This window comes from Elephas maximus, chromosome 2, assembly GCF_024166365.1.
Source record: "Elephas maximus indicus isolate mEleMax1 chromosome 2, mEleMax1 primary haplotype, whole genome shotgun sequence".
In the NCBI taxonomy this organism is placed as follows: domain Eukaryota; kingdom Metazoa; phylum Chordata; class Mammalia; order Proboscidea; family Elephantidae; genus Elephas; species Elephas maximus.
Window position 1 is genome coordinate 211046130 of NC_064820.1, and position 10191 is coordinate 211056320.

At 40.0% G+C, this 10191-nt stretch overlaps 1 pseudogene; it reads right to left on the reverse strand.

The window, feature by feature from the left end:
* Positions 1-854: 854 nt before the first annotated feature.
* LOC126070433 (olfactory receptor 2T1-like) lies at positions 855-1811 on the reverse strand (annotated as a pseudogene).
* Positions 1812-10191: the final 8380 nt, after the last annotated feature.

The following is a 10191-nucleotide window of genomic DNA, read 5'->3' on the forward strand; positions in this document are numbered from 1 at the left end:
ATTTACAACACATAGGATAATCACATCAGATCACGAAATAGAATGACAGCCATACAATACGGGGAATCATGGCCTAGCCAAGTTGACACATGGTTTTGAGGGACACACTTCAATCCATAACAGTGCCCTTCCAATTAGCACTCCAGTAAGTTTCTCTAACCTCCTGGAAACCCCTTCAAGCGAACAAAACACTCATGTTGTCTTCTCTGGTAAATATCTGCCCTGAACCATCAATTTTAACTCATCTGAAAAATAACTTACTAGTGTGTTGCAAGCAAACAAAAGTTAAATACCATATTTTTACCAAAAGTGAAAAGCACCTAATGATTGTAGTGAGTACAATGACTGTTGAAAAAGTTATTTATGACTCTTTCTCCCCCATGACAAAAGGGAGCACATACACCAATTCTCCTTCTAAAAGGATGGCTCATAGTATTGCTCAAAAAAATAGAAAAGATGATATTTCTCTTACACTTAGATGGTGAGCTATATTTATACAGTAGTGTCACAAATTCCAAAAGTGCCACCTTCCCTCCGTCAATATAGTTTACACAATTGAAAATAGAATGTGATTTATTTTACCTTTAAAAGATAAAACTCCAGAAGATTTTTTTTAATTATGTTTCTGGAAACCATGGGGCATTTACTTTTAATACAAGTGAATAGAGCAGGAGAAAGGGCCATTTTTAAAAAATGAAAGAAGAAAGGATAAAGGAAGGGGTACAAAGAGGGCACATTTTTATATACTTTTTTTTTTTTTTTTTTGGCAGCCTTCTCTCCAGTTTAATCCTTCAATAACAGCATGAACATACTGGCCACAGTCTCCCATTCACCACTCATATGGGAAATAGCCATCAAAAGGCATCCCCTGACACTCTTTGTGAAGACTTGAACTTCCCCAAGGCCCACCTCAGAGCACCAGTCACGTCCTTGTTCCTCAGACTGTAGATGAGGGGGTTTAGCATGGGTGTGAAGATGGTATAGAATACAGAGAAAATTTTGTCCTGAGCTGGCGTGTGGTAAGAGTGCAGCAGCATGTATGTCTACATGGCAGCTCCATAGAACAAGGTAACCACAGTTATGTGAGATGAGCAGGTGGCAAATGCTTTCTTCCTCCCCTCCACTGAGCTCATGTGGTGGACTGTGGTCAGGATTCGGGCATAGGAGGCAATCACCACGGAGAAAGGAATCAGCAGCATCAAAACACAGCACACATACATCACTGTCTCATAGAGGGCTGTGTCTGCACATGCCAAGTTCAGGACGGCAGGCGCCTCACAGAAGAAATGATTAATCTCCTGGGAGTTGCAGAAGGGAAAGCTCATGGTGATGAGGGTTAGGAGGAAGCCATCCAAAGACCCCCCAAACCAGGATCCTGCTATGATCATCCAACAGATCTTGTGACTCATGAGGACAGGGTATCTCAGAGGGTTGCAGATGGCCACATAGCGGTCATAGGCCATGAGGCCCAACAAGAAGAATTCTGCTCCCACCAAGGTGACATAAAGAAAGAGCTGAGCTGTGCAGCCCACAAAGGAGATGGTCCTTTGGCCCAGCATATAATCAACCAGCATCTTGGGCACAATGGTAGAGATGTACATCATGTCAATGATGGAGAGGTGGCTGAGCAGGAAGTACATGGGAGTGAGGAGGCGTGAGTCAGTGTGGATCAGGAAGATCATGACCTCATTAGCCATCAGTGCAGTGAAGAAGATAAGAGTGACAATGGCAAAAAGAAGTTCTGCAGTATCCTTTCTGCTGAACAGCCCCGTGAAGGTAAAGTCTGTAGAGGATACGTTATACTCTTGCATGGATTCCACCATGGTATTGATATGATCTAGATTCTTACAAATAAAATGATATCATCCCCAGGAACAAAAATTAAAAAATGTGGATTAATTGTTAGGCAGTGAACTTCCAACAGTTGGAAGAAACCATTTGAGAATATTTTCTTGGTACTGATATCCAGCAATTAATCTATTCAAGAAGGTTTTCAATAAAATTTATCATTTAAAATCAATTATCCTTTAAATTCATTGGATAAGAAGATCTTGGCAGGTACTATAGTACTACAGTGATACACATAACAGTTAAGGATGCGCATCATGCCTTACCCATCGCTTTAGAATGTTTGGGCTAAACAACATTTAAACATATTCTGGTCATGTGCGTGTGTGTTTGTGAATGTGTGTGTGTGTGTGTGTGAGAGAGAGAGAGAGAGAGAAAGATATTAAGAGAGACACACAAAGACAGAGAGACAATATGAATAAACTACCATGGATGTAAATTTAAATCACTGTTTTTATTAAATGCATTTTTCTTATGATCGACATCACCACCATCTTCAAAAAATTTTCAGAGGGGCAGAACCAAGCTGGTAGAGAAGTTAGACTCTTCCTGTGGTCCCTCTTACAACAAAGACCCCCCAAAACAAGTGAATCAATTATATATGACAATCTAGGAGCCCTGGACATCAAAGGCAAAGTTGAGGAATCAGACTGAGTGGCGGGAGGAGGGAGAGAGGGTTCACAAGCAGCGAGGAGTTTACATACGAGTCTCCAGAATCAGTGAAAAGCAGCGCTCAATCGGCAAAAGATAAGTACATATGTCTAGCCTACTGTGCCCATCAAAAAATATTCCTTTGGGAAAAACCTCTCTCCCATTTACCTGCCCCCTCCCAGCTCTGCACCCAGGCCGGCCTCTGATACTGCTGCATACCCCGGGCTAGAAGTACAACTCTTCACGTGCCCTGAGCCATTCTTCCTGCCTCAGAGAGGCAGCAAACTAACAACAAGGAAAAAAAAAAAATGAGCCAGGTCCCCTAAGCTGAGAACTCAAGGCAGTCACAGCTCCTTTGGCTAGGTACAGATGCAAGGGTTCCATGGACTTTGAATGCCTTTCACCCCTGTGTAGGCCCGCTTTAACAGCATCAGCCCTCATTAGTATGATACAACAGGGTATATACCTGAAGCCTAACTTCAACTGTATCAGATATATGGTGGAGTGGGAGGCTTATGACATTTGACACTACTCTGCATATTAAGCAGGGTCCTCACCCACCCATATCAGGGGCCTGAGGACTGGTGGCTCCACACACACCACTTAGCCATCCGTGACCAGGTTCATGAATAAGTGGTGCCTCCCAGTCCTACAGCCAACATCACTGGGAGTCCAGAATCCAGCTGCAAAACCGACCCACCTAGGCACTCTAGGGAACAGGGATGTGTGTTCCTCCCAGACACTCAGGGGCAAGCCCCTTGCATGACCCCCTTCTGCAGCCAAATACCTGTACCTACACCAATCACTCCTGCCTGTTAGGACTGTAGATGAGAGCCTGCACCACACACTTAGTGACTGACAACCTGGACATCTGAACAGAATTGATACAAGAAAAGTAAACGGACTCCTAGGCTCATTTACCTAGGAACAGATCTCACCACTTGGACAGAAGACATTAGGGTCTCAAAGGCCTCAATAATCAAACTAGCTCACATGAGCAGCCTATTTGTCCATATCAAAACAAAACAAAACAAGAAACTAGGACATAGTAAACAAATGTGAAATAAATAAATATAACTTATTGATGACTTGGAGATGACAGTCAATATTATATCATATAAACAGGCAGACCACAATGGCTTCAGCAAGCTCCCAAAACAAAGACTCAAGGAATCTTCCAGAGGAAGATAATTTCCTGGAATTACCGGAAGTAGAAGAAAAAATATTAATATACAGAACTCTTCAAGGGACCAGGAAGGAGATCAGGCAAAATGCAGAACAAGCCAAGGAAAACACAGATAAAGCAACAGAGAAACTTAAGAAAATTAGAGAAAAGCATAATAACAAATTTAACAGGCTGCAAGAATCCACAGAGAGACAGCAAACAGAAATCCAGAAGATTAACAATAAAATTTCAGAATTAGGCAATTCAGTAGAAAGTAATAGGAAGAAAATTGAGGAAATGAAAGTCAGCGTTAGTGCGGCTGAAGATAAAGCACTTAACATCAACTTATTTGAGGAAAAATGAGACAAAAGAATTTTTAAAAAATGAACACTAAGAATTACATGGGACTTTATGAAGAGGAATAACCTAAAAGTGATTGGCGCACAAGAAGAGGGGGATAACAGAAAATACAGAGAAAAGTGTTGAACATTTGTCAGCAGAAAACTTCCCTGATACCGCGAAAGATGCGAAGATATCTATTCAAGATGCTCATTGAACCTCACACAAGGTAGGTCCCAAAAGAAAGTCATCAAGACATATTTTAATCAATCTTGCCAAAACCAAGATAAAGAGAGAATTTTAAGAGTGGCTAGGGATAAAGAAAAAGGCACCTACAAAGAAGAGTCAATAAGACTAAGCTCAGACTACTCAGCAGAAGCCATGCAGGCAAGAAGGCATTGGGATGACATATATATAAATCCTTGAAGAAAAAAAAGGCAGCCAAGAATTACATATCCAGAAAAACTGTCTCTGAAATATGGCAAAATTAAGGCATTTTCAGATAAATACAAATTTTGGTAATTTGCAAAAAAATTTACATGAAATACTAAAGGGAGTCCTTCAGTTAGAAAATCAATAACATTCAATAACAACCCAAGACTAGAACAGAGCACAGAGCAACCAGATATCAACCCAGATAGGGAAGTCACGAAAATAAAGCAGAGATAAACACTGAAAATAGGGAAACAGAAATGCCGACATGTAAAAGGTGACAACATTAAAATGAAAAAGAGTGACTAAAAAAGGTAGTCACAGACCTTTCATAAGGAGAGGAAGTCAAGGGGAAATAAAGAAATATCAGATTGATTTAAACTTAGAAAAATAGGGAGGGGTAAATGTTAAGCTAACCACAAAGGAAACTAACAATCCTACATATCAAAATAAAAAGCAAGAAAAACATAAAGACTCAGCAAATACAAAATCAACAAGAAAAAAGATGAAAATAAATTCATAAAGAAAAACGACAGCACAGAAAATTAAACGAACAAATAAACTGTCAACAACACACATGAAAAATAATACACCAAAATGACAGCACGAACTCATTTTGCAATGTAGCAACATTAACTTCTGAGAAAACAGACATTAAAGTAAAATCCATGACAAAGGTTAAGAAAGGGCACTATATAATGATTAAAGGGTCGATACACCAGGAAGACATAAAAAGAAACACAAAATGATTAAAGGGTCGATATACCAGGAAGACATAACCATAATAAATATTTATGGACCCAATGACAGGGCTCCAAAATACATAAAACAAACACTGATAGCATTGAAAAGAGAGGTAGACACCTCCACAATAATAGTAGGATACTTCAACACACCACTTCCAGTGAAGGACAGAACATCCAGAAAGAAGCTCAATAAAGACACAGAAGATCTAAATGCCACAATCAACCAAACTGACCTCACAGACATATACAGAACACTCCACACAAAAGCAGCCAAGTATACTTTCTTTTCCAAAGCACATAGAACATTCTCCAGAATAGACCACATATTAGGCCATAAAGCAAGCCTTAACAGAATGCAAAGCATCAAAATATTACAAAGCATCTCTTCTGACCATAAAGCCATGAAAGTAGAAATCAAAAACAGAAAAAGCAAGGAAAAAAAAATCAAACACATGGAAACTGAACAACACCTTGCTCAAAAAATACTAGGTTATAAACTAAGGATGGAATAAAGAAATTCATAGAATCAAATGCGAATGAAAACACATCCTACCAGAATCTTTGGGACACAGTTAAAGCAGTCCTCAGAGGTCAATTTATAGCAATAAATGTAAACATCCAAAAAGAAGAAACAGCCCAAATCAAAGAATTATCCCTACGACTTGAACAAATAGAGAGAAGCAAAAGAGGCCTTTGGGCACCAAAAGAAAGTAAATAATAAAAATTAAAGCAGAATTAAATGAAAGAGAACACAAAAACAATTGAAAGAGTTAACAAGACTAAAAACTGGTTCTTTGAAAAGATCAACAAAATCAGTAAACTATTGGCCAAACTGACAAAAGAAAAACAGGAGTAAGCAAATAACCCAAATAAGAAAGGAGATGGGCAATTTTGAAACAGAACAAATTAAAAGAATCACAACAGAACACTAAGAGAAATTGTACTCTAACGAATTTGAAAACCTAGAGGAAATGGACAAGTTTCTAGGAGCTCACTACCTACCTAAACTAACACAAACAGAGGTAGAATGACTAAATAACCCCATAACAAAAGAAGAGATTTAAAAGGTAATTTAAAAACTCCCAAAAATAACAATAAAAAAGCCCTGGTCCTGATGGCTTCACTGGAGATATCTACCAAACTTTCAGAGAAGAGTTAACACCACTACTACTAAAGATATTTCAGGGTGAAGAAAAAGATGGAATACTCCCAAACTCATCCTATGAAGCCAACATAACCCCAATAACAAAAACAGGTAAGCGTACCACAAAAAAGAAAATTATACACACATACCCTCATGAACATAGACAGAAACATCCTTAACACAATTCTAGCCAACAGAATTCAACAACATATCAAAAAAATAATTCACCATGACCAAGTAGAATTCACACCAGGTATGCAGGGATGGTTCAACATTAGAAAAACAATCACTGTATTCCATCACGGAAATAAAACAAAAGACATGAACCACATGATCTTATTAATTGATGCAGAAAAGGTATTTGAGACAGTCCAATAGCCATCCATGATAAAAACTTTAGCAAAATAAGAATTATCAACACGATAAAAGGCATTTATACAAAGCCAACAGCCAACATCATCCTAAATGGAGAGAGTCTGAAAGCACTCCTCTTGAAAATGGGAACTAGACAAGGATGCCCTTTACCACCACTGTTATTCAACATTGTGCTGGAGATCCCAGCCAGAGCAATTAGACTACAAAAAGAAAAAACATTATCCAAATTGGTAAGGAAGAAGTAATAGTATATCTATTTGCAAATGAAATGACCTTATACGAAGAATAACCCCAAAGAATCCACAAGAATACTACTGGAACTAATAGAAGATTTCAACAAAGTATCAGGATACAAGATAAACCTACAAAAATCAGTTGGATTCCTCTACATCAACAAAGAGAACTTCGAAGAGGAAATCACCAAATCAATACCATTTACAATAACCCCCAAGAAGATAAAACACTTAGGGATAAATCTAACCAGAGACGTAAAATACCTATGCAAAGAAAACTACAAGACACTGCTGTAAGAAAACAAGAGACCTATGTAGTGGAAAAACATACCTTGCTCATGGATAGGAAGACTCAACATTGTGAAAATGTCTAATCTACCCAAAGTGATCTACAGATACAATGTAATTCCGATCCAAATTCCAATGACATTTTTTAATGAGATGCAGAAAAAAATCACCAGCTTCATATGGAAAGGGAGGAAGCCCCGGTGGAGAAAAGCATTACTGAAAAAGAACAAAGTTGAAGGCCTCAAACTACTTGATTTTAGAACCTATTATACTGCCACAATAGTCAAAACAGCCTGGTACTGGTGCAACAACAGCTACATAGACCAGTGGAACAAAACTGAGAATCTAGACATCAATTCATCCACCTATGAACAGCTGATGTTTGACAAAGGCAACAAAATTCATCCACCTATGAATAGCTGATGTTTGACAAAGGCACAAAGTTTGTTAATTTGGGAAAAGACAGTGTCTTTAACAGATGGTGCTGGCATAACTGGATATCCACCTGCAAAAAAAATGAAATAAGGCCCATACCTCACACCATGCACAGAAACTAACTCAAAATGGATCAAAGACCTGAATATACAATCTAAAGATCATGGTATAAAAAACAGGAACAACTCTAGGAGTCCTAATACATGGCATAAACAGACTACAAAACATTACTAACAACGCACAAACACCAGAAGAGAAATTAGATGACTAATTAGTAATTAAAAAATTAGATGACTAAAAAAAACCAGTGCTGTCGAGTCTATTCCGACTAGGAGCTCCTAAAAATCAAACACTTATGCTCATCCAAAGACTTCACCAAAAAAGTAAAAAGACAACCTACAGACTGGGAAAAAAAAATTGGCTACAACAAATGCTGTCAGCATCTAATCTCTAAAATCTAAATTACTGCAAAATCTCAACAAAAAAGACAAATAACCCAATTAAAAATTGGGCAAAAGATATGAACAGGCACTTCACCAAAGAAAACATTCAGGCAGATAACAGATACATAAGGAAATGCTCAAGATCATTAGCCATTAGAGAAATGCAAATCAAAACTACAATGAGATACTATCTCACCCCAACAAGGCTGGCTAGTATTAATCCAAAACACAGAAAATAATAAACACTGGAGAGGTTGTGTAGAGACAGAAACACTTATACACTGCTGGTGGGAATGTAAAACGGTATGACCATTTTGGAAATTGATTTGATGCTTCCTTAGAAAGCTAGACATAGAAATATCATATGATCCAGCAATCCCACTCCTTGGAATATATCCTAGAGGAATAAGAGCCTCCACATGAATAGATATATGCACACCCATGTTCATTGCAGTACTGTGCACAATAGCAAAAAGATGGAACCAGGGACTTCCAGCCAACATGGCACCGTAGACAGAAGCTCCATGCCATCCCTCCACAGCAAAGACCTGAAAAGTAAGTAAAGCAGAGACAAATGTCAGTCCTGCAACCCCGGGTGTCAAATGAAGAGTTAAGCAACTCAGCTAAGCACCAAATAGAGTAAGAATGTGACAGAGAACAGTGAGGAGAGATACAAGTGTGGAGGTCCCCTATCGGCTAATGCAGCACAGATTCGCCATCTTGGACTCCTTTCAGAGATCGGTGGACAGGGAGCACAGTAAAGCAGCTTTGCGGTGCTCCCAGCAAGAGACAGAGCATTTGGTAACCAGTGATGCACACTTTCCCACCGCCCATCCTCTCCCTGCTCTTCTACCTCTGTGCTTTCCGGCTGGTAACAGTGGATTGGCTGGCCGGGAAGTGCAGCATCCATGCTACTTGGGTTTGCCCCACCCACATCAGAGATTGGCGGACAGGGAGTATGGGAAGGCAGCTTCATGAAGTTCCCAGCAGGAGACACAGCACCCAGTAACAAACGATATACATTTTCCTAACCCCCACCCTTACCCCCACCCCTCAGGTTCCTTTGTTTCCTGCTGGCCAGTGTCTCTTGGTCCAGAGGAAACTGCTTCAGACCTGGGTCACTTGGATTCACCTCAGTCCCTTGGGTTTACCCCATCCACACTGGCTGCCTCTCTGAGTGCCATTTGTCTGTTGCTGATGTTGCTTTATTCTGTTTCTGTTAGTTTCTTCTCTTCCTCCCACCACCTCTCCCTCCTTTGTCTTGAACATCTGACTCCATGTGCCATCTTTGCTTCCTCTTGAAAGGCCATGAAGCACCCCTTGACTGGGGAACCACTCCCCTGGCCCGTGACACCATGCTGGTTGGATCACTTGGGCTTTTTTTTTTTGCTTTGTTTTGATTTGTTCTGTTTTGTTTTCTCTTTCTTTTCACAGCTTGGAAGCCCCTTCTAGCAGGGCTGCACTGCAGCACTTAGGAGCCACTCCCCAATCTGTACAGCCATGTAGGTGGGATAACTAGGGGCATTTCCTTTTTCTTTTTTTCTCTTTTTTTCCTTTCTGTCTTTCTTCATTTCTCAGTTCTTGCCTCTCTATACTTCTATTCCTGTCTTCTATTCCTGTCTCCAGAATACCTCGTGCTGTGTGACATCTCTACCCCCTCTAGACAGGGTATATTGCTCAGTCTGGGAGCCATTGCCCCAGTCTTTGCAGCTGCACTGGTGGGTACCCTGAGGCTTTTCTTTTCCAAATTATTATCTAGTTATTTTTCCCTTTTCTATATTTTCCTTTTTGTTTTTCTCCATTTCTCACCTCGCCACTCCAACAGCAAGCTTCCTTAGCACTTTTTTCTTTTGTGTGTTTGTTTGTTTTTGGCTCCTGTTCCTCTTTCTCTCCTCTGTCCCATAGCCATATTAGCTCCACACATCACAACCTCCCTCCTCCTTCCTGCTTACTTTCACCATGTGCTGAACATCATACCCCTGAGCAGCACAGGCATGGGCTACTGGAACCTCCCCAGCACTGATTCCTGGCCCACACTGTTGACCATAGTACATGTCACAAAGAACCCATTCCAGCCCCTCGCTGTCAGCTA